Source organism: Athene cunicularia (genome assembly GCF_003259725.1).
Source record: "Athene cunicularia isolate RWA chromosome 19 unlocalized genomic scaffold, athCun1 chr19_part1, whole genome shotgun sequence".
Taxonomy (NCBI): domain Eukaryota; kingdom Metazoa; phylum Chordata; class Aves; order Strigiformes; family Strigidae; genus Athene; species Athene cunicularia.
Genome location: NW_020799124.1, coordinates 988,729 through 1,012,638, shown reverse-complemented (window position 1 = coordinate 1,012,638; position 23,910 = coordinate 988,729). Strand labels below are relative to the sequence as shown.

At 41.9% G+C, this 23,910-nt stretch overlaps 1 protein-coding gene across 7 annotated transcripts in view; it reads right to left on the bottom strand.

Moving 5' to 3' along the window:
• LYRM9 (LYR motif containing 9) overlaps positions 1-21,117 on the bottom strand; it is a 43,800-nt gene extending 22,683 nt beyond the window's left edge. For 4 of the 7 annotated variants that reach the window (XR_003399744.1, XM_026861633.1, XM_026861637.1 and 1 more), the window contains exons 1-2: positions 20,442-21,117; positions 7,144-7,216 (exon numbers count right to left, since the gene is read on the bottom strand). The gene's annotated coding sequence lies outside the window, so the exon portion shown is untranslated. Of the gene's footprint in view, positions 1-7,143; positions 7,217-20,441 lie in introns of those variants that run through there. The other 3 variants (XM_026861630.1, XM_026861632.1, XM_026861634.1) reach the window with 2 other exon arrangements.
• Between the last annotated feature and the right edge of the window lie 2,793 nt (positions 21,118-23,910).

Below are 23,910 nucleotides of genomic sequence, written 5' to 3'. Positions count from 1 at the left end.
TTTTCCCCCCCCCCCCCCCCCCCGGCTTTTGGCTATTTTTGTCACTGAGCCAGAATGATATACAAGAAGAACCCTGTACAGAACTCTGCAGAACATTTGTTTTCAGAGGCACAGAGCTTGCTTTTAACTGATTGTACACAACACACTATCCTGAGTAACTAATTTATAGCTCTGGCTGAGATGAAATTAGGAGGAAAAAGAAGTTTATGTTTTGTTGTCCATAGAGTGAAGTTCAAGCCAAAACTCAATCTGAGTGTCCAGCTCAAAGCTCTTGCTATGATGATTAAAACAAACCCTGTGCACTTTGTGGAAAGCAGAAGCTGGATCTCAGGCTTGGCCCTTGGTGCCAGAGGTAAAAGTCTGCTCCCACCCTTGGCAAAGGCAGAGTTCTTGGCGCCCTGGCGCAGAGACCTGCTGCGCCACGGCGGGGCACCGGGACTCGAACGCCGCACGGCGCTGCCTACACCGGGGGCACACAGCCGGCCCCTTGGGTCTCCAAGGGGGAAAGGATCTGAGAAAAGAAACTCTGCTCCGGAAAATCAAGCAGCTTATGCAAAGTCACATAATGAGTCAAGAGCAGAGCTGGGAACAGAAACCTTACCTTCCAGTTTTCAAACTGCCCCTTGTCCAGGGAATCGTGCTATTCGCTGTGTCTTGCGCAGCGATTCACAACAGCATCCCTGACTCAGAAGCCATCCTCTGAATCTTTGGAACCTTAGTTCTTTTTGACATATGTCAGCTAAACCAGGTGCCATATCCTCTACATAGCTGAATTGTTAGCAATGATTATTCTATCTTTTTGGCTTTGACTGAGCGGCTCTGGGGTGATTAAAATATTCCTTTTTCCTCAGGTACTTGGATGTCGATACAGAACGCCACAGTATTCTTTGCCCTTTGCAGCAGACAGCACGTTTATCAACACCCACCCACCCGAGTGAATCAACGTGGCAGGATAGTTCCTCTGACTGGCAGAAGCACTTGATAGAAATGGAGCTGCCTTGGGTTTCAACCATGATTCAGATTTGTTTACATTTTGTGAAACCTCAGAAAAAGGGGGATAAAAGCTTTGGTTCAATTGAAGTCATGTTGTTAACCTCCAGTGCTAATAATTAACTCAATTATGCTGAATTAATTTGATTTAATTATTGGTGATGGCACAAAGACAGCGGCCCAGAGAAAGTTTGAGAGACAGGAGGAACAGAAGTCTTAACAATACAAAATACCCCATAAATAGAATCTTTTTTTGCCAGAATGAGTCAAAGGCACAAAATGAGTTCATTACAGTCATCTGGCTTCACTCAACCCTCCAAATTACCCCAATACCCAGACAAATAACTGTGAAATCCAGCAAGTGAACTAGAATTAAAACATGCCCTGATGAATTTGACACAGCACTCAGCACAAGTGTCTTTCCCCATCCTATTATCTAAACAATACAGATTTAATAATATATTTAAGGGATCCACAATGCTTTTCCTTTAACTGAAGACATTAATTAAGAACATTTTCTTGTTGTGGTGTTGTCAGTTGGGTGGTTTTTTGATGAACAATCTGGAGAATGCTTATGGAGTCTTTTCATTTGATCTGCAGTTTTCATCTAGTATTTTCAGACTTATTCAGTTCAAAACAAACTGCAACTATAAAAACAAACATTTATCTTTCTCCTTCCCCATTTAATTTTCCTGTGATTTGCTTTGAAAAAATATAACAGAAATGCATTCGTTGCTGTGAAAATGCACATTTTGCTGAGGCAGTTTTTAATTCTCATGTACTAAAAAAGTCAGTTGTAATTGTCTTAAGTTTTGGGAGGGGGATTAAACTGAAAGTGAGAAATAATAAATTCTATGCAAATTAATGCTTTAAATATCACCAGAATCTCTACAGGACTCTCTCACCTCCTCCCTCCACGCCTGGCAGAAGCGCACCTAGAGTCTGTTACACTTCCATTTACAGTCTAGTCAGATGCCACAGACAGGAATGCATTTACCAAACAAACAAACAAAAAATCACAAAAGATGGAATACAAAATATTGCAGCCAAGCCAGAGACACCAACTCCTACTGCCCGGGCTGGGGGCTGGCAGCACTACGCCTCCCGTGCCCCTCGAGCACACAGACCGCCACACGCTGCAGCTTCGGGCACGACCGAGGTAAATCTTGCGTTGCCTCGTTTCCATCAGCTTCATTGTCTGTGTGGATTTAGCACCACGGGTTGTCATTTTTCCTCTTATAAAGAATTTAAAAATGAAGAGTTTAGATTACAGCATCGCTATGTCTAATATTTTACGGCCCTGGGGGACTGGCAATATCTAACCACGAAGAGATGGGTGCCTTTGCCTGTCTAGCTGCAGTCTGAAATACTGCTTCACTTACATTTGTTGTAATGCTGTAAATACAGAAGCTCCTAAGCTTCTACTGCACTTTTATTATCCTTGGTGACAAGAGTAAAAATACTGCCTCTAACATCACCAATTACTTCTGAGGAGAGAATCCAAATGCTTAGCTGTGAGAACTGAATAGTATTTTTCTAATTTGATAAGTAGGTGCTGCTAGCACGCCTACAGATCACATCCGCATCAAGAGGTCTGATGATTCTCAAACACAGCTGATCTTTCAGAACTCAGCTTAATTGCCATCAGGCTCTGATCAGACTCATCATTTCAAAGCAAGTTGTATTACATGCATAATTTATGCATTCGATTTCAATAGATCATTTTCTGCCCAGTTCTGAGAGGGCAAAAAGTGTTTTTCCATGGGGAAGCTGCTAAAATCTTCTGGAGAACCAAACTGACTTTCATAGAACCACAGACTGGTTTGGGTTGGGAGGGACCTTACAGCCCACCCAGTGCCACCCCCTGCCCCGGGCAGGGCCACCTTCCCCCAGCCCAGGTTGCCCAAAGCCCCGTCCAACCTGGCCTTGAGCCCTTCCAGGGAGGGGGCACCACAGCTGCTCTGGGCAGCCTGTGCCAGGGCCTCACCACCCTAAAGAATAATTCTTTAAAAATACTGTTTCTGAAGAGACACTACATTTTTAAGTAAATGATGGACTGTTTGAAGTCTCCCACATTTATTTGGACAGCTACTGCAAATTTTCTCTATGCCTATTTACCACAATCTATTTAGTTTGAGCTGAGTGAGCTGAGAGTTATTGCTGGAAGTAGTTAAAAGAGATAAACTGAAATAGTGCATGTTGCCATAAATGAATTTATGTCCAACATAAGAATCTGGAATACTGGTATTGTGTCTGTATTGGAACTCAGTTTGGAGGAGGACTTCATGTTTCTACCACAGTTTCTCCAGGCAAATGCCACCGAAGGCAACATTAAAGTCACTAGTCCAAATTCTTAGCTGGTGTAAATTTCTATTAATTTCTGTTACACCACAAAAAAACCTTACGTTTGCTGGCAGCTTGAACAACTAGGCTTCAGTTTTATGACCATAGCAGAGTTTCTCCAAAGTTACATAGGAGTAACCGAGTTGTTCGAGGCATCTGCCTGTTACAGACACCACCACTCCTGCAGCACAAGAGCCTTTAAAGGGTTAATTCATGATAAAATATTTTAAGTACTATATATGAACACTCTGAAGGCCTGCTGAGATACTTGAATTTAATACACTACATAAAGCACTTCAAGAAATAATTATTTTTTCATATATTTCCACAGTGGTCTAAGTACATTTTGCTAGATGTGATTCACAAATTTTTTTATGTCTCCTCCCAGTTTTTTTCCTTCAACTTCTTCCTGCTTGATTAGGTCCCATCTCCCTTTAACTTTACTATTTGTTTGATTACCCCTCTAGAAAAAGAAACCCAACAAAATCTCATCTAGTAAGGTACAAGTCTACAAAACACATGCAAAAATAACAGAGAACAAAGCACGTGATTTCTGCTTATGCAGCTTACACAGAAAACACTTTGAATTCTGCAGGTTAACCCAGGAGGCAGATGAAGTACCTCCAACATTAGCAAATGCAACCATAATGCAAACAGGCACGAGGAATTAAGTAAATAAAGCTGAGCCATTCTGCACCATACCAGTGTTAGGGCTGGGAATTCGGTAGGGTTTTAAGGGAAAAAAAACCAACACTATGAACAATCCCTACATCAAAGCAGCATATAGTAACAGGTAAGTCACTAAGAATAAAGCTGTGTGGTGTTTGGGACAATCCCTGTAAGTGACTGGGTTAAGCTGAGCCATTGAAGTTGGCAAAAACCATTCATTAAATTTTTTTTTCAATCACTCAAGTTGGGAAGCAACCAGCAAGTTCAGCTCTGGGAGCTGAAGGGGCGCTAATCCCGACGGCCAGGGCAGGTGGCACGCCCTGCAACAAGCTGGAGGGAAGCACGGCTGCTGACTTCTCTAGCCAGCACAGAAGGAACAAGAGGAGATGTATGTGGTCTAACATATTCTAAAACCGCTTCACACCAAGCTGACAATGCAAAGGGTGTTTGCATAAATGAAGTTCATCAGCTTTTCCCTGACACCAGCCCACGCCTCCATCTAGAACTCCCTCTTCTCACACCCCCAGCCCTGCTTTTCATTTCTGTCGTCACAGACTTGATTTTCCCTTTCATGGATTTTTGCTTGAAAAAGCATCACTGCCTCAATTGTCTATTTTCAGCCTATATTTAAGAAAACCCTTTGGTTCCATTTGTAGCCACATCCTGTCTCAGCCTCCCCCTCTTTTTGTTCCTAAATATAAGGCTGATGCAATTTGATGTGACATGACAAAATAGCACATTTGCATCGGCAGAAACTTTCTCTCAACAGCAGTAATTAAAGGGAGTAGATGAGACATTGCTGAAATTGGTGTTTATTTAGCCTGGAAATAAAAGGCTTGAAGAGGACTTGAGAGAGATGTTCAAGTGTGTCACGAACATGAAATTCATCGATGAGTGCCTTCTTTTACATGGCTCCTTACTGCAAAAGCAAATGGTCTTTCAAACAGCGTAATCATTTTAAAGAGATTAAAAGAAAATAAACCAGAGATTTCCACAGACCATATCCCTAACCAGTGAAAATCACTGAATGTGTGTCTTTGGGTTATAAATAGTACCAAGACACTTGTGGTAACATGTAAGACAAGGTCACAATCTTCAACTTCAGAGCACAGGCTCTCTCAAATTGAGTAGAAGAGAACTGAGATCTCATTGACTCAGTGAAAAATAGGTGCTTAAATATCTTAATTTTTGAGCAGCATCAGCAGCAGGTAAGTACTCGCCTTCCACAACACAGATCTTTGTTAAGTGGCAGAGAGAGGAATTCAGAAATGGCTCTGAATGCTCTGACTTCAGCAGGATTCAGACGGCAGATTAAAACACACACCTGTCTCCAAAACTAATGAAATAATTTACAGTGATTGGTTTTGCGGAATGGACCCACTGCAAATACATGACAGGGTCGGGTGCTGTCAGCTCCCTGCGCTGCGTTCCATTTCGATGGCGGCAACGCAAGGCAGTGGTGGGAGGGTGAGCAATGCTTGGAAGCCGAGGGGCTTATCTTGATTTTTTTAGAAACTACGTTTAGCTTACTTAATCCATGTGAAGAATCCACAGAAAGGTCTGATGGGCGTTCCACAGGCCACAGGATTTAGCAGACATAACATGCTTTCAAGGGAAACTTCCTGCTCTCAGGAGGATCTTCCTCCTCTTCTCGCTCACATGAGCCTATTCTTTTAAATCCATCTGTGACTGGCACTACCACTCTGCTTAAAACTGGCAGACCACATTTTGAGCAGGCTCATTTCCATCCCAACACAGATGGCATCCAGAATAGGGCAGGCCAGAAAAAAATCAGTTTGCATATTATGCCTCAGTTTTTATGGGTCAGATTACCATTCAAAGCCATCAAAATGGCAACCCATATGTGATGTGTCTACCATTGGAACTAAAGTGATACACCATCGTAATCTTAACGTGGCTAGTTAGAAAAAAATGTGATTAACCATTAATTATCCTCTGATACTTAAAAGTAAAAAGATATTTTCCTTTCCAACAGAATTTTGACTTTGACAATTCAAGAAAATAGCTTTGGTGAACCAAAAAGGAAAAGACATTATCACATCTTCATCCTGAATGACTGTATGGCGAGGCTCTCTTGGCAGAAGGCAGTTCAGCATCTATGCCAAATATTCACTTAATAAGTGAGCCAGGTGCAGATGTTGGCTGTGTAATTTGTTCTAACTTCTTTGTTCTACAAGCCAGAAAATTGTTCCCACAGCTTTGCAGAAAAAAAAAAAAAGGGAGTAAGAGCAGCTCTTCCCATGTTTTCCTTGGTGCAAGAATATAATCTGTTTTAAAGACACTCTCACAGAAATAAGAAGTGTGTCATTAGCGACGTGCATAACTTAATTATAGAATCAGCAGAGGGCCATGCGCTAAGGACACTAAAGGGATGCTGAAACAAGGTCAAAGCCATGGCATTCTGCTTCCTAGCCACATCCTGCCTCCCTGCAGCAGCCTACCAGATAGATTTGCTGGATTTCCACGCGCTATGGGGGGGATTATTCCAGATGCTCCAGAATCCCTGCTCCTGCATTTGCAGGGTTTTAAAGCAGGCAAGTCTGCTCCTGTGAGAAGTCTATTAAACAGTAAAAACATATTTCAAGTCTCCTGCTATGTTATCATGGCACCTGAAGCTCAACTGTTACTCTAAGTAGCTGCCAGGGCAGCCACCCTGTGTCATTACCAATTGGAAAATTTTTCATTCTGAAGTTTTATCACCCCCCCCAACTTCTGTACATGATATTCTGGTTAAGATCCTATACTGATACTTCAGGTGTTTGTTCTCAGCCACACACAGGACACACAGCAACAACAGATTCCCTCCACCATGTCGAGGCCACTAGTCTAGCAGTCCTGATGGAAATATGAAAATATTGCTTCCACTGGTATCTTTTCTGGCAATTTGCACTTAGTGTTCTACTACTGCATTTATCAGCATGGCTGGAATGGAGACGCAGGTGTTCCCGAATACAAAACGCTGTTTAGAAATATCTCCTGCAAACATGTACAGTCATATAACAAATCTGCACCAACTCCACTTCCACCACTTCTCTGCGATTTGTCATTTCCACCTTTCTTGCCTACACGAGGCACACAGGCTCCTAACGATTTCCATAAAACAAACAAAAAATCACTTACCGCACTCAGAGCAAAGGAACTTTAATTATCTTCACAGATTAGTTCTGTCAAAGTCCAACAGTAAGCAAGAGACCTGCAGAGAAGAATCAATTTTCATTATCTGTTTCTCCTCAACTTGCTACTGAAAGCACCATCAATAAGGAAGCGCAGAGAAGCCCATCCACAGCACCATTTATCAGTGCGTAAGCTTTCACTTTTGGCTAACTAGTTACACTAAACATGAATTCATGGCCTTGATATGAATAGGGTATTGCTTTCAGTTATCTACTCAGAAAACACTTTCTTAAATAAATGTACACTACAAAAAGATGTAAGTAGAGAGAAATTCCAAAGCACTCAGTGGAACTGAACCTTCAGTATTTCCCGTTGAGAGCTGCTGAAGGTAAGAAAGCATTTAACTACTTTAAAGAGCCATAGTTTCTAGTACTCAGAACTCTGCACAATGACGTAATAATTACACAGAGTTTTACATATGTGTCAGAGCAGAACATTGCTTTGGAAAAAGAATTTATCAGCATCAGGACAGCCTGGTAGCTCCTCAGTCCAATTTATTAGGCCTGGGTGGTGATTTGGCTTCGCGCTCCCGCTGCCGGAGCGCTGCCGTCTCACCTCGGAACACTCAGGTACGCTTCTGCAGGAAGCGGCGAAGCAAATACCTTCTTGTGCAGCACCCGGCCTGAGCACCGACCTCCACTTTCAAAAATCACCCCCAAGAAGGCTGCAGAAAACCAGGAATTCCTTCCCTGAGAGTTATTATTTTAACTGAAAACAGTGCACAACCAAGGTAAAATATTTTCACATCTCTAACAGATAAACATCTGAGACTCTTCCCTTTTACAGTATTCTCTTCCACAAATTTTAACAGCGTGTCACACGTTGCTTCACAGTTACACCTTGGTGTGGTTTCTGGATGACTCATTTGGCCCCGAACAGGAGAACTCAGGCTTCTGTTTTCCACCTGTCTAATCTTTTGACTCTGCAGAAGCTTATCCCTCCCTTCCATTGTCGTGCCCTGACAAAAAACTGCTTTTGACCCATGAGACAATTGAGTCCATACAAGAAAATCCTGCTTTATCGAATACTTGATTGTACAGCGAGTAAAGGAAATCAACTTATTCTCTAAAGTCAACACTAATTCCTTCATTTAGAACTCGATCATAAGTTTGTTGAAGTCAAGAAAATGGATTGCTCTGACTATCCAAAGACATCTGGATCAGGTCTTAGATCATCTGGTACTTCACAGAAACTTTCAAAAACCACTTGAAACAGAAATCCTGGAAGATAACAATGACAGAAGAAACTGAACTGATCTAATATGCCTCCCTTTGAAAGATGCAAGCCTTTGAAAAATCTAAGGCAAAATTCAGAACTACATTCGCAAACGCAGGGATCAAAGATAACTGTCATCATGGCTGATTTTTTTTCCCCCCCCCAAGTATTAATAGTATCATGACTTGGCGACACATGATGGTTGACAACAGCTTGGGATGTTCCATTTTTGAAATCTAATTTAGGCAGTCATAACTGCCCTCTGAAGGCACATAATGACATTGGGAACATGGGTTCTAGGAAAAAAAAACCCAAAACCACACTGGTTCTGAGCATAGGAGATGCTTTGTTTGCAGGTACAGCCTACATCGCCTTTCTGGCAAGACATCTGAGGCAAAGCCTCTGTCATCCATTCACACAATTAACACTGCTGCCCAGATTCTCAATCCGCATCTTGAGCATCCAGTGCTCTTCTCTTTGGATTCAGTGTCATCCTACCATTGTTCATTTATGCTATAAAATGTTTTCCGAATCCATTACTCCATCTACGTTAGTCTTCGCATTCCCTCACCGCTTCTGCCTTTTATTACATAAGTTACTTTCATTTCCAAGTTCCCGATGGCATATTCTCCCCTTAGCTGTCTCTAACACCCAGACGTGGAATTTTGCCTCTAATTAACATATAATACTAACTTCCACCACTTACTTGTAAAATTTTTATTGTAGCAACTATCTCAAAACTCTCTCCCATGCTGTTCCCATGCTACAGAGGAGTGCTCTGCAAACATCCCCTTCCCTGTTCCACTTCAAACGCTTCCTTAAGCTTATTATTGTCACGATTAAAAAGACTAGATGTTTCCCTTTTGCTGGGATAATCATCTGAAACAGATTATGCTAACATAAAAACCACCTGGTAAGGTCACAGCAAGTTAGCTCTTGTCATATCAGGTGCACACAGGTAAACTACCCATATGAGGTGATGTAGAGCAAGGACCTGGAAGAACAGACTCAACTTTAACTAAAGCCCAGCCCTGAGTACACTGCAGCTCTCTAGCTTCGGTACAAGAACTGACCCAAAGCTGCCTTATAACATTATTTTTATCCATCAAACAATTCTTTTCTGAATAGCTGATAGGACCTCTGATGTCTACCTCAGATCAGTCCTGCAGAAAACATCTATTATTTAGCACTGTTAATTAACATTTTGGAGATAGACCTGCAGTTAGTTATCCCACTAGGACATTTATGATGCCCTTTCAGAAGTACATTGTCCTTTGCTGTTAACACGTAGCCAATATAATAGCTAAAGAGCAACGCAATCAACCTCTTCATAGGCTGAAATTTAAACTAGCAACTACTTCTAGAATTCACTTAAGAACACCAGGCACCTATGCTCAGCAGGCTTTCCAAATCTACTCAAAATACCCCCAGTTGCGCTTTGAGAACACGATAAAATAGGCTCAGTTGCTCTGTTTCATTGCTTAGTGATAGACATTGCTTAAGGTCCAACTGGAATTTCTACTTTGGAGCCTTTAAAAGAAAAGTTTGCCCACGTCAAGCTTGAGATTCCTTTATGCTGCCCAAAATGTACAAAGGAGCACTGATGTAAGAGTGAATGACATTCCTAACACGGTTACTAGCTGGTATAAGTTAAAGCCAATAATCTCCAACCTGCTGGGCTATTTTTACCAACTGACAGCCCAGCATCTTCTCTTGCTCTTAAAAGACAAAGCTGATCTGCACCCAATCACTTTTATGCATCGTACTGATGATAGTGTTTCTGGATGTTTGAACACTACCAGACAGCTGCAGTCTGGAACAAGGTTTGCATTGTACTGTTGATTTTTAGAATATAACCTTTTAAAAAAAAAATAAAAATCAAGTCAAGTTCCAGTGTGCCCCTAAAATTAGTTTGAGAAAACTTGGGCTTGCTTTCCATTTGTAAGCGCAGACATACTTCCCAACAAAACTTGGAGCTGATGCTCATTCCTGTCTGACTGAACAGAAGTACTGTGGTTCAATTTCTTAGTTCTCATAAACCAGACACGCTTGCTGTATTCAAAAGGGATAGAAAAATCCTGTAAGTAATGTCTTTACACTTTAATAAAAAGTAATTAAGTATAATTTACTCAATGTAAAAAGGTATAAATCTGCCATTTCTAACACAACAAAAATTATTTATCAGAAAGTTTAAAATAGAAAGGGATGGGTAGGAGAGAGGAGAAGGATTATCCACACAGCTCTATGGTGGTATAAAAATACAAAGTTCTGATCCAAAGGCCAATGAAGTCACTGAAAACTGGCAGAAGGAACAGTCCAGAAAGCTGAAACAAAACGAAATTCAGGTACCTTCATCTTTCTACCTTGGGATTCCTTGAAAATTCCAACTCTGCAGGTCCAGAACAACAAAATCAAAATAATTTTTTATATTTTGTTCAATTTTTTTACTTGTCTTGATGTAAGTTTGCTCCAGTGGGCAGATTAAAAACTGAAGCCCTACACACATTCTTTTCAAAAGGGCTGCCAATGCTTGTGCGCTGAACCGCATCTACCTGCAACACGTCTCTGCACATCACAACTCTACCTCCCGCTGTCGGAGCGGGACCAGAAGCAGCATCAATTGACATCCTCACTTTTTTCTTCCACGGTACACACCGGTCAGCTTTTACTGAGAGAAACCTTGCCATAATAATCCAACAAGACTTCTCCCTCATTTGTTTGCAACGAAAGAGTTAATATCCGTGACCCAAATATGGAGACCCATTTTAAACTTGCTGAAAATTGCTTTTTAATCCTAGCTCTCGAGGATTTCCTTTGAAACCATCTGCCATGCACGCTGGGTACTCTTTTCCTGTATATGCGTAGGATTACTATAATATGGATTCTTTTGTGTAACTTAATACATTTCAGCATATTAAAAAATTAGTTGAAATTTCCATTCTTTTCCGATTTCAGCTGTATCCCATGAAAATGGCTGTAAAAGTCAAAATCAGTGATAAACTCCTAGCAAAACCAACACCCATATTTATCTTATTTACACTGCAATTCTAATATATTTAGTCAGTCTAACGCCGAATAGGATTTAAGCAAATAGTTAGGAGTCATTTAACTAATATAACTTACGGACACGCTTAAAATTAAGCTCAAGCACTTTCCTGGATAGGAATGGATTTAAGCGTGTGCTCTCCCAACTAGACATAGTTTGAAGACTGGAAGACACAATTAACATCATGATAATTAGAGATCAGAAGAGATTTCAAAATATCATTTTAAATCTGTTGTTCGGCTTTTTCTATTTTCTTGCTACGAACCTTTATGCAGTTGTATTTGTATAGTGCAGATACTGAGAAGCAAGTCTCACTCATAAACTGAATCTTCAATTGGCACATGCAACCTTATATATTTTAGCAATCATCCAAAACATAAAGGAAAATCTATTGCTTCCTATCCCAATAATCACAGAGTGACTGAAACAGAAAACATTCAGCAAGATAGATTTATAATCAACTTATTGGATCAACCCATAAAGGAAAACGATCAAAATCCCAACACAATTGTTGAGCATTTTCAATGGGCAGTATTTTCAAAAATGGCGATTTGACTGCAAATGTTCTGAGAACAGAAAATAAGGGACGTTGTTCGCACAGGTTTAATCACGTCAGGTGACACCAACATTTCGGGGGACAGACGGGCCACAGCCCGTGAACTTCTTTGTTTCACAGAACCACACTTGAGAGCAGGATACCTGTGCAGGGGCTTCACGCTCGCAGCCCTCAGAGTCCTCCTTTGCATTATTCCGCTTCACCCAGTGAAAAAGTGAAGGGCAAGACCAAATCTCACAGCAAAACATCCCCCTCCTAACCCCAGAGGGAATCCCACACCTTTTGATGCTTTTCCCTGGAAAGGAGCAGTGTGAGATACGATTAACACACGGGACAGATCTACACATGCAGATGTTGGAAGAATGCGCAGAGAGGGAAAAAAAATAAGCAAATCATTTTGTTTCAGCAATAACAGATGTTGAAGCATCATCCTGCAGACATGTTACTTTTAATACAAAACTGCTCATAAAGTGAGCGAGGGGGTGAGGACAGAATCAATGCCCAATTACCCAGTTATTTCAGTGTTTCCATTTTAATGAGCTTCCTGTATGATTTTGTCCTTTTAATTTCCCTTCTCTAATAATCATATCAAATTAGTTTTAAACATCAGTGAAAAGAAATTCAGCTGTCTTAAAAGCCCTAAGACTGCTGGTAGCAGAATCTTAAAAATGACATGTTATTCTCTCGTTTACTTCTGTCTAAACCCAAAGCAATTCACCAGATCCGATGACACTACTTGGGATTAGACCTGAGTGACTGAGAACAGCTTCATGTCTTGATACAGCTGCTTATATGGCGAATGGATAATAAAAGACTGTAACAGTGTGATGGCATTTGCAGATACAGCAGTGCTGAAAAAACAACCAAATGCATAATAAATAGATTAAAACCACCTTTCTCTGGCTAAGGCAAGGATTAACTGAAGCCTGGTCTGCATTCCAGCTGGGGAGTAACCTGCTTTCCTGCTAGATTGCATTTGCCACTCACATTATCAATAAATACAGTTTCTTTCCACTGTCTCAAACTTGGTCAGCGATGTGGAGAAGCTGGAGAGACACCGGGGATGTAAGCGGGGCCGGTGCTGTGGCCAGAGTATAAAATGCTGTTGATACATGCTTAGCTCTCACCAGGTCCGACTCTTCACACAGCACGAAAAACAACCTCCCCAAAACCCAGAAATAAATTCATGAAGAACCCTACGTAGTGAAACACGTGGGCAAGGCTTGCAGGCAAGGGCAGCAGAGGCACAGCATGCGAAGGCCAAGCAAGCACTTCACCCCCAACATCCACGTCCTCTTGCTGAGCAACACAAGCCTAAGTAAGGCCCAGCTACTCGCAGAAGCAATTCAGAAAGCTTACACGAGACAGACGTGAAGATTTCCACACTGCATAGATCCTCTAGGATCTGCCGAGCAGCACAGCATCACGCTGCAAAAGTACAGCTTAGAGCATGGTGGAACAAGAGACACATCATCACACACGCTGGTACAAAAGGCTGCACCAGGGGCTTCTGAATTGCGACTGGCATCCCAGCGTCTCTTTAGACTGCACCCCCTTCTTTTTAACGCCAGACTGAAACTATGTCACCCCAGATCTCATTTGCAGAATATTTACATCCCACTTTCCTTTAAAGTGAATTAAACTGAATATTATGAAGACCACAGGGAAAAAAAAAACAAAAGTCACCAGCAGCCTTCGGGATGCCTGGAATTCAGCCTCATACATTTCAGAGTGCCATCACAGCGGCAGCAGGCACACACACCCCCCAACAGACCCAAGAGATTTATGCAACAGCTCCAAACGACTGTTGTACTTTGAGAGCCCTGCATCTCTGGGATGACATGTTCTCTATCAGAAGTATCTTTGGAATAAATTTGCTTAGCTGTGTATAACACGGCCCCTCATTAGTCCTATGTGAACTCCAAAGGCAATTAACATCCCAAAAGGAGCCGTCCAAAGCTGCCCCGTATTTCCTCACGCACATGTGTAAATCCACAGGTTTTCAACAGCTGCCGGGTAAAAGGTTTATTTAAAAAATCCTCAAGAATCCTCACCAAAAAAAGACAAACCCCCCCAACAGCCATAACTGTTCTCAAAACAACTTTCTTACAACTGACTGGTCCACCGATACCACAGGAACTACTCATCTGTAACTAATGGATACAAGTCTCCCGAGGGAGCATTGCTGCTGGTTATCTTGATAGGAGAGAAGTCCAGAAGGATAAATTGGATGGACAGCTGAAAAGCTTTAGTTGTCCTAGTAGGAAAGGAATTGATCTAGTAAAGAAAGCCCTTAAAGGTACATTATCATGTCAAAAAGCAGGAAAAACATTAATGGTCTTAGAACAAGTGAGAGAACTTAGAAAATTTTGTGTTTCTATCAGTAACACTAATTATTTCCACCTTCACACAAAAGGTGAAAAATTGGTGTCAAATTTTTAATATTTCTCCTAGTTAAACTTATAATATGAATATAGTTATGAAACCATTTGCCATAAAAGTCCATGTTCTTCAACTAGTGATTTCATTTTTGCATCTGGAACCTTTACTTTTCAACTCCCCTCCTACTGAGTCCAAGAAAAAAAGCATTCAGATATTCACAAGCCCACAGAAGATTCTCTTCATGTTTCTGGCAAAATGTTGTATCAGACTTTTCCTGATCAACCTGCTCAATTCCAGAAGCAAGGCATGTACTCCATTCACTGCAACCGTTCTTTGATGAACAAAACACCACCACCGACCGTGTACGTCACACACAAGACATGCATTTTTTGCTCCCAAGCGCACACAACACAGGATTTATTTTCTTCAAAGACTTCTGATTTCTCGTAAAGGATTATGTGAAGCACAACTACCAAATTCCCCAAACGTACCTCACATGGAGTACTGCTCTGCCTGCATGATTTGGGTGGAACAAGTTACAGTTTCTTGGACTTCAGGGAGCACTGCGATATATTCCGAGAAAAGACAACAGACGTTATAGCCAAAATAGCTCCTGATCTACCTGCTACTATGTTCTGCTGCTAAGACTGAGTTGACAGGGGCTCTCCTGGGGCCATGGGGAAATCAAACACCCAGAGCTAGCTGATCATTCCGGCGGAAAAACATCAGCAAGAGCTCTTAAACCAACAAAATTCTCCATGTACAGCATAATGATTGTTGTCTGTCTAAACGAAGAAACAGACCATCCAGTCACCTAAACCAGGAATTCCCAGGTCACATGTCAATGACTATTATTTCCTAACCCTTTCTTAGCTAGTAGGTTTGAATCAAGACAGCAAGTTAATTGCATGACATGGAAACTCGATGCTGAATTAAGCAAATGTGCTTACCCAACATAAACCTGAGAGGTATAAATTTTGTGATGGCTGTCGGAGATTTGTCCTGACAGATAACCCTCCTGATCTGTACCTCTGTGCCTGACGTTACGCTCACCATAATTAAGACCATCATAAACAACCACCTGTCCACATGATCACACTGTGCAAATTAAGTAATCCACGAACATCCGAGGTATGCGGCCGAAAAAGCGACTCAAAAGCACCCAGGAGCAGCAGGAGTTTGAAGAATGTGTCCGAAGTACGACAGAGTGCACAGGGCCAGAACCGCACAGGTTTTGTTCTCACCCCCCCACAGGTTCCTCGAGGGGTTTGCCCATACAAAGCATTTCACATTACACTACCTGAGAATCTCTGCTGCCCGCAGAGCCCATGGTTGCCCAGATCCTCAGCGAGGGCAATTTGGAGCAACTCCACTCAACTTCTGGCTTGGTATTATTTTTAGCTAGTTTTCACCCCAGAAACACTGGATGACAGAGAAGAACAAGGTCACTAAACATGTGACATGTTTAAACAAGCAGCAAATGATGACACAGCTCTTGGAAAATATATAAATGTACTGTCACACACAGATTAAAATCACACAGTGGTTTTTGCCTGGAGAAATCGGGTTTTGTTATTTCATTAACAATACTATGGAAAAAAAAAAATCAGTAAAGATAAAAAACTTTTGGCTTTAAATTTATTGTTGATTATCTCAGATTAGTTATTTGAAATTCTGATGAGCAGATCTTTTAATAACAGCACAATATTAAATGTAACTTAACATCTCTACCTATTAAATACTTTCTCACAAAGGGTATGAGCCCAAAGCATCAAAAGGCACATAACCTGTGGTAAAAATAATCAATGTAAGTTAATAACTTGGGCAGGTGGCTCACCAGCTCCGACACAAACACAACAGGCTCCGACAGGTAGCATTAGTACAAACACCCACTGAGCGATCTGACAAAAGTTAAATAAATTGGAAAGAAGCCACGCCAACCTACATGAACTAAGCGGATTTGGCCTCACACAGCCCAGTTCAAATAAACATTACCAAAGTCTGCTGTCAGATACATGGATGTAATTCTGTAGTCAATATGAAATTTGGTTTTCGTGTCTGTGACGACCTAATAAAGCACAGGCTTTGAGTTGCACTAATTCTAACAAATCTTCCACATAAACTTAAGTTTAACTTGCTTTACATTATCCCAGTCTCCCAAGCCCACACTCTGAACACAGCGCTGCAGTGAAACGTCAGGAACCAGGCCACAGGTTTGTTGCTTCCTACTAGTTTCTGGATGTCTTGGTCCTGTAGCTGTTCCTATCCTGAGCAGTTGCGTATGACAAAGAAATATAGTAATATTAAGACCACAGGGAATAACCACTACTCTGTACCTCAGAGAAAAATTGTTTAAGTTGCATTCTCAAAACTGCCCTGCTGAAATGGGTAGGGGTGCTGCTGCAAAGATCACTATTTAAAAATTACTGTTTAAGTGTTTCCATAACACATTGTTCCTTTTTGATACTAAATGCGTATGGTCTATTACAACACTCGAGGAACTCTGACAGGGTGAAGGATTTATGAGCTATTATGCCAGACAAAATTATCCATTACATGGAAAAGCACTGAAAACGCTCTCCAAACTGGAAATAACGGGCAGGGGGGTGGGGGGAGAGCAATCCAAATCAGGCTGGACTTTGTGCTAGCATTATAACACTAGAGCAAACAAAACTAACTGGCATTTAGACAGATCATCACTTGCAAGAACTTCCCAACCCAAAGGCTTAAACTCCTACCCAGGACGTCACTGGGTCAGAACGCAGCTCGTCTGGCAGAGAGAATGTTGGAAGCACTCTGCTTCAGTGTAACTGAACGCAGGACAAGAAACGATCACGAGCATTAGCCATGATGTTGCAAACAAAACTCCTAGCAAGAGTCATACCATCGGAGAAACGCGCAGTCAATTCAGATCAGCTCAATTGCTTTGTTCAATTTGCTGTCGCTGGAATCAACGACAGAACAAGAGCTGACCGAGGGACGGCCAGAGCAGGCAGGCAGGGGGCTGAGAGATGGTGTTCCCAAAACCACCACCACAGCACCAGCGTTTCCTATGCTGACTGAATCTACAAACCAGAAAACTCAACATACCGTGTCTCAGTCTCCTTCCTCCCTCCCCCAACACTGAGAAGACACATCAGAAGCTGCTTCGATGTTATCGTACTTATTTTTACTGGGAGGAGAAGTAAACAATCTGCTTGGCTCCCCACTCCAAAAAACATTATTTAGGGAACCTGTTCACACAAAAACAAGTGGCTTGTGGTGGGGCTTTCAATTCTCCACCTTCTAGGGAAGATAACATGCCGTGGAGCTATTTTAAGAACATCTCATTCACAAAGGTCTCCAATTCAGTCTTCAGAGACACAGATGATTTTCTTGCTGCTTCAACATCTTTACTGGCATGACATTTGCTTCAGAGGGAGTTCATTTGCTGTTCCAACATCAAAATGGAGCAAGAGCAGCTGCCAGGAGAGGGATAAAAGGAAACACTGGTGACAAAGAGCAGCAGGGTCATTTCTGGTGCAAAGAAATGTAGAACAGAGAGAACTGCAGAACTGTCACTTTCTGCAAAAAGCCGCAGGGGATAAAGACCTCCCCCTACCTCCTGCAACTGGTGTTTAGCAGCAAGAAGGAAAATAAGACAGAAAGAGCTAATCAATCAGGCTGAAGTCTTTAAATGGCAAATTATTATAAACCAACTTGAAGCACCTGAGCACTCCCACTTAAAGGCAAGCTCACGCTTACACTCTGCAGAGGGAAAATAATTCAGTAACTCCTCCAGAAAACGCAAAAGCAATCACTTTTGCCTAGGAAGCACGACAGGGTAGGAGTCCAGCGCTCGGCGGCCATAGTCTTTAGGATGAATTCAAGCCCCGGTGCTAATCGTGATCTTCACATTTGTACATACAGCCTCTGAAACTTGGGGCAAAGCTGCCGGGTGCCGACCACAAAACCCGCCCTGCAAGAGCCACGCGCGGGGCTGACAGGCCGGTGAGGCAACCAACGCGCCTGCAGAGCCAGATCTCCAGCGCCCGCGACACGCAGTCTCGTAGATGACACTATCTGTCATTTACACCAGTTGTCCCCTACCCCGTCGCTCAGTCAGATCCGTGCAGCTCTACTGAAGCACCATTCCATCATTTTAATTGCTTTTCAAAGAAGCAGCCAAGTTCCCACACTGCTGCTTTAAAGACAAAGCTGAGGCTCGCCTTGGTCAACACGCCTCTCTGGCGGGCTAACGGGCTTATGCCAGGTCATCCACTTGGTTGGAGTACACCATTTCCTCCCCCATCTTCTCGTTACCCCCTTGCCCAGAGCAGGACAGGGATTTGTCCCTCATTCAAGACCACAAGCAGAACCCTGCCCTCCTCTTCAACAAGGGCACGCTGCCATCCTTGCAAACTTTAAGACACAAACCTTTATAATAATCAAAGTTCAACAAAATATTCTCTCCCCTTGCTCCTCGCTGCATCTTAATAGATTTATTCTTCTCCAGTTTTTTAGATAAAAGGTTTTGAAGATGAAAACTCCGGAAAATTATTCTTTGCAGAGAAAAGGACTAATATACACCAAGGGAATTTTAATCCTGTGGTACTCTGTATATATTAATGTTTATTCTGTTGTATGTTAGGATCACAGTTTATTTAGAGCATGATATTTATCTGACTAAGCAAGCCCCCTCAAATTCACAGGCATTAGCACCACGTTTATGACACCTTAAGGGCTTCAGCATTAGGATTTATGAATAAAATATTACCATGGTGTTACAGAACACTGAGGACTATCTGCAGAGTTGTATATCAAGGTATGTGTGGGCTTGTCAAACACCCACATGATAAATTATCAATAGGGCAGCTCAGACTACCCCTTTCGGGGATCAGAGACAAATCTGCGCAAGCATTTTATTATGCTTTGTTCCACTTAATGTTACTTTTTCTGCATTAAGGGGTCACAAACCCCTCTACACGCATAATTGCTGAAGGACATTTATGCACAATGCTCAGCCACGAAATCAAAAGCTTATTCTAATATTCAGAGCCCTGTTTCCACAGCTAGTTCTTGTGGTACAACAAAAAACCCCACAAAGCCTATGTCTAGAACTGGACCATAACATATGATACAATCTTTTGTGGAGAATTCTGAGGTTAAAACACTGCTGAGGAGCATCAGAGAAATAGAACTGCCTGATTATAAATGGTCTTCCACCCCTTGCCCTTATGCAGAATGCTGTCAAAAAGATTATAGCCCTGCAAAGCCAGCAGCAAATCCAAGAGGAGAATAAATCTCTCAGGAGTCAGAAAAGACTAAACCTGATAGAGCAGATTTTGAAAAAGGGACAAGTCTGTGCCCTGTGTTTCTAATGCACGGTATTTACTTTTATATGCAGTTTTTACATGAGTTTAACAAAGAGTGTCTGACAAATCTAGATGTACTAGCATTCAGCGTTTGATACTCAAACAGCAGACTGGCTACTGCTTTACAGCACTCTTACTGTGATAAAATACCAAGAGACAGATGCACGTCCCCATGAATAACTGTCTTCACCAGTAAGAGATTAGAATTGATCTGTCATGTTTCATCAGCAGTAGTCACCAATCGCATATCTCCATGCATCACTGGGGATGACAAATTAGTTGCAATCAAACTGGGCTTTGGCAGGATCTAGAGCAGTGTCTCTACCTGCCCAGTTCAAATTACTATGGTTAGATTTTGCCAACACGCTCATCAAGCGGCTCAAGCTCACTGAACCACTCACAAAACACTCTTGCTCAAAGTTATAGGAGCCAGCTCTGTAACAAGCTCCCCTCAGCAGACTTATGCTTCCTATACAGAGGCATTAAATAACAAGGAAGCGCTGACTGACGATAGCACGCGATGAATTCATTCTGCAGCCCTGTCCTAGGTCGGAGTGATTCATATAATAGGCAACACTTTCAAGTAACAGGCCTGTACTGAGCAAACAGAGTCTATTAGAAGTTAAGCACTTTGTCTGCAAGTTTCATGTTTCCTTAATATTCTTTTAAAAGGTTTTTTCCTTAAACATACCTCCATATGAACCAACAGCATATTGTCATCCTTAACTTTCATAACATGAAGTGCCTAAAAAGCAGCTGAACAGTCTTAAGCACAGCATGAAACAGGCCAGGGACATCAATTAAAAGTGTTTATACACCCAGCGTAGAAGGGAGATAGACTCCTCGGGGTGGGTCGCTCAGCACCGACACCTGACGTAACTCCATATGGAGGCGTAAGATAAGCCTACCCCTCCAGCTGCCATCTCACCAGTCTCTCACCTCACCGAAAAGAGCTGGTTCAACCTCAAAGAGCAAATAAAAGATGGATAATATGTTGTAGCATTTAGTCGAACTAAAGCGGCTCCCAGCTTTTACTTACACCAGAACTGGAAAGCACGTAGTAGCCCAGTCAAGAGCTGTCAAGTAAACTGGTGACAATGCCCAGGCTCCAACCCAGTACACTTTTGCCCTCACTGATGAAAAATCATTTACGTGACAGTGTCTCCTGACACTTTTAGAGTATTTCTGAGACAAGACACTTATTTACTCACGTACAGCCAAAAATGAAGTCACCATGGATGTGATTCACTAAAGCTAACAGGAAAGGCTGTATGACACATCGGTAGGAAGTCAGTAACTTTAGACAAAGGTCTGTGGGGGGGGGAAATTCTTTATGCTGGATGTAGAGTTCTGCTTCAGGCAACTAACCCTGCTCACCAAATACTGGCCCTGGGAGCTGCCCCAGATCACTCGGTGGCAACACATAAATGATCAGTCAGACTGAAGGCTGAGCTGATGGAACTGGTTACTGCTTTCGCTGAGATTTACTGAAGATAACCTCTATCCAAAACCTGGAGATTGTCGGTGTTTGAGGATCATCAAAGAAAAAGAGCATCAATAAATAACAAAAAACTTTTTCAAAAGCTTACCTATGGTATTGCTTTTCAGAAGTCTTTTTCATAAAAACGTATGCAACATTCACGATATTGTAATGCATCACGTGATCCTTGCAACAGAAAGCTGCACATACGCATCATCCTCAGCTACGGCAAAGATGCCGAGTACAACCCCCATTGTGTTGCTCCTTCCTTAAAGCAAAAAGGATAAAAACCAGCACGAGCTTCAGCTGGAACTTCCCTCAGGTTAATTGGCAACTGGTTTGCTCATGAGGAGGTGTAAACAGATGATTTATACACTAATGAGGAGTGGATCCAATTCCCATCTTTTCATGAGCACAATACTTGAAAGAACAGGTTCTCAGGGACACAAGCTGCTCCAGGGGAGATGAGAGCTTTAAACTATACTACCAGAGGTCTAGGCCTGAATTATTCTCTATCCACTGCAAAAATAAGTAAAGCCACCCTGCTTAATATTAAACACTGCTGTTCAGAAGCTTCTCTCTAAAGGCTCCATGTAGTCACCAGGGAAACAAACGTTAAGGTGATGCCCAGACACACCTGCAGCAGACTCTCCGGAGCACAACGCACTCGAGCGCTCTACCCGTGAGCCATAAGGAGCCCACAGAGATGAGGCTCCTCGGTTAATGTCTGTGAACACTCCTCAACGAGCAGTCATTACAAGACTTTCAGTTTATGGTTGACTTTTTCCATATCGCTGAGCACTTTGTTTACGACCATAAATTCAACTGCAGTCCAGCGGCAAGAACACGATAAATAATTTCTTCCTTCCCTTTTGTTTCCAACATGCAGTCGAAGATGACTGACTTCAGCAGATACACCAGTAAAAATAAAATTCTATGGAAAATCAACTGTTTAAAGAGACGTGATAAAACCAACTCGGTAATGTACTTAACTGAAAAAAAAAAAAAAAAAGACACCCTATTTGGACTTAAATAATGCCACTGAGACATCAACCTGCAAACACATTTAGAACCCAGGTTTCCATACAATGATTATTAGGCAATTGCTTGATTTTACTACTTGAAAAGATTTCAGCAATAACAGAGAAAGAAAAGACGACTGTAATGAGAACGTGTGGGAGAGTTTTAAAAGCCTCCCAGTCCTCACAGCGCTTCCCTACGCCCAGGCTCACCCAACACTGTCCCCCACACCACACCGTGCCACTCCAGAACAAGGGCAAGCAGATACCCAAAGAATCCTTGGTGAGTGCCATATTCTTACTCACAGTAGCAATTTGTTATCAGCTTCAATAAAAACTTCAAACAGGCAGCCAGAAATACAAGTTTTAAATAAGTGTTCTGTCTCTTCTTCCAATACCTATTATAAAATGACTAAAAAGCAAATCTGCTTTTTTCTTAAAAAAAAAAAGTGAAGTCTGTTTTTGAAACTGTGACGTGATAGCAAAACCACTGCAATTCCAGACTGGAATACTAGCTAACAACATTTCAAAATGCAACAGAAACCGTCTTAACAAGGAAATTTGTCTTAAGTCCTGCAAGACTTCTCCTGTTTATGAGAGCAGACAAAAAGCATCCAAACCCCATTCTTAAAAAGATTTTGCACTCAAGTTTTAGGAATTGCAACAAACTCCCACATTTACAGGCTCCTCTCCTCCGTGCTGTATAGAAATCTGGTGATGTTCTGTTTATTAGAGACATACAGAAAAAAAACCTGATCACAGATACATACTGTATCATCAGGGATTTGTTGGTAAAACTTCAGCAATGCAGTTGCGCTGTTGTGGTTCTGCTCGTCTTTTTTGCTCTGTTCAGACAGGAACCAGATGCAGAGAAGGCTGTCAGCTCCCTCCTAACAGGGGCACGTACAAATTCACTGTCAGTCATTTATTTCCTTTGGAACTGCTCACCCAATTTAATCATATGAAGGGACCTCTTTATCACTATCACAGTTAATTTAGCTCTACTACCATTGTGGGTAAAGCTCTGATAACCAGTAAGAGGTTTTTCTGAAGTAAAACTATTAATCAGATGTGATTAACATCCAGACAAGAAGTGGAAAGTGTTAAAACTGTCAAATTTTTATTAATCTCTGTGTTTTAGGGAACACTTATGCTTTAACCAACCACACTGCATCCCCCAAGCATGCAGGTTACTGGCATAAGTGAACTAAAACAACCACAAAAAATATTTTGGTCCCAGGTTAACACGTACTTCACATTTAATAAAAAAATCGTCTGAGTGTGCTACAGAGCATTCTGCAGTATGCCTCAGAAAAACAGACTTTGGGAACTGGCTATAGCATCTGCGACTGGCTATCTGCAGTCTGCAGGATTTAAAATCACCAATTATTTCTTTTTTTTTTTTCCTGATCTAAGGGAAGCTCGTTCTGAAGTGTGACATCGTGCTTCCCACCTGCTTCTGGAGCCTACAGCCAAGGCTCGGGCCCTCGCTGCCAGCACTGGGCATTTCCCCTTGTCTTAAGCTGTTGCAAGACTTTAAGGTAAAGCCTTCAAGCTTCACCTTCTGGTCTTCAAATTGAAAGGATTAAAAAAAAAAAAAAAGCCAAACACAAAACTCCTCAAAAAACACGCCATCCCCCCAAAAAACACCAACGAACCCC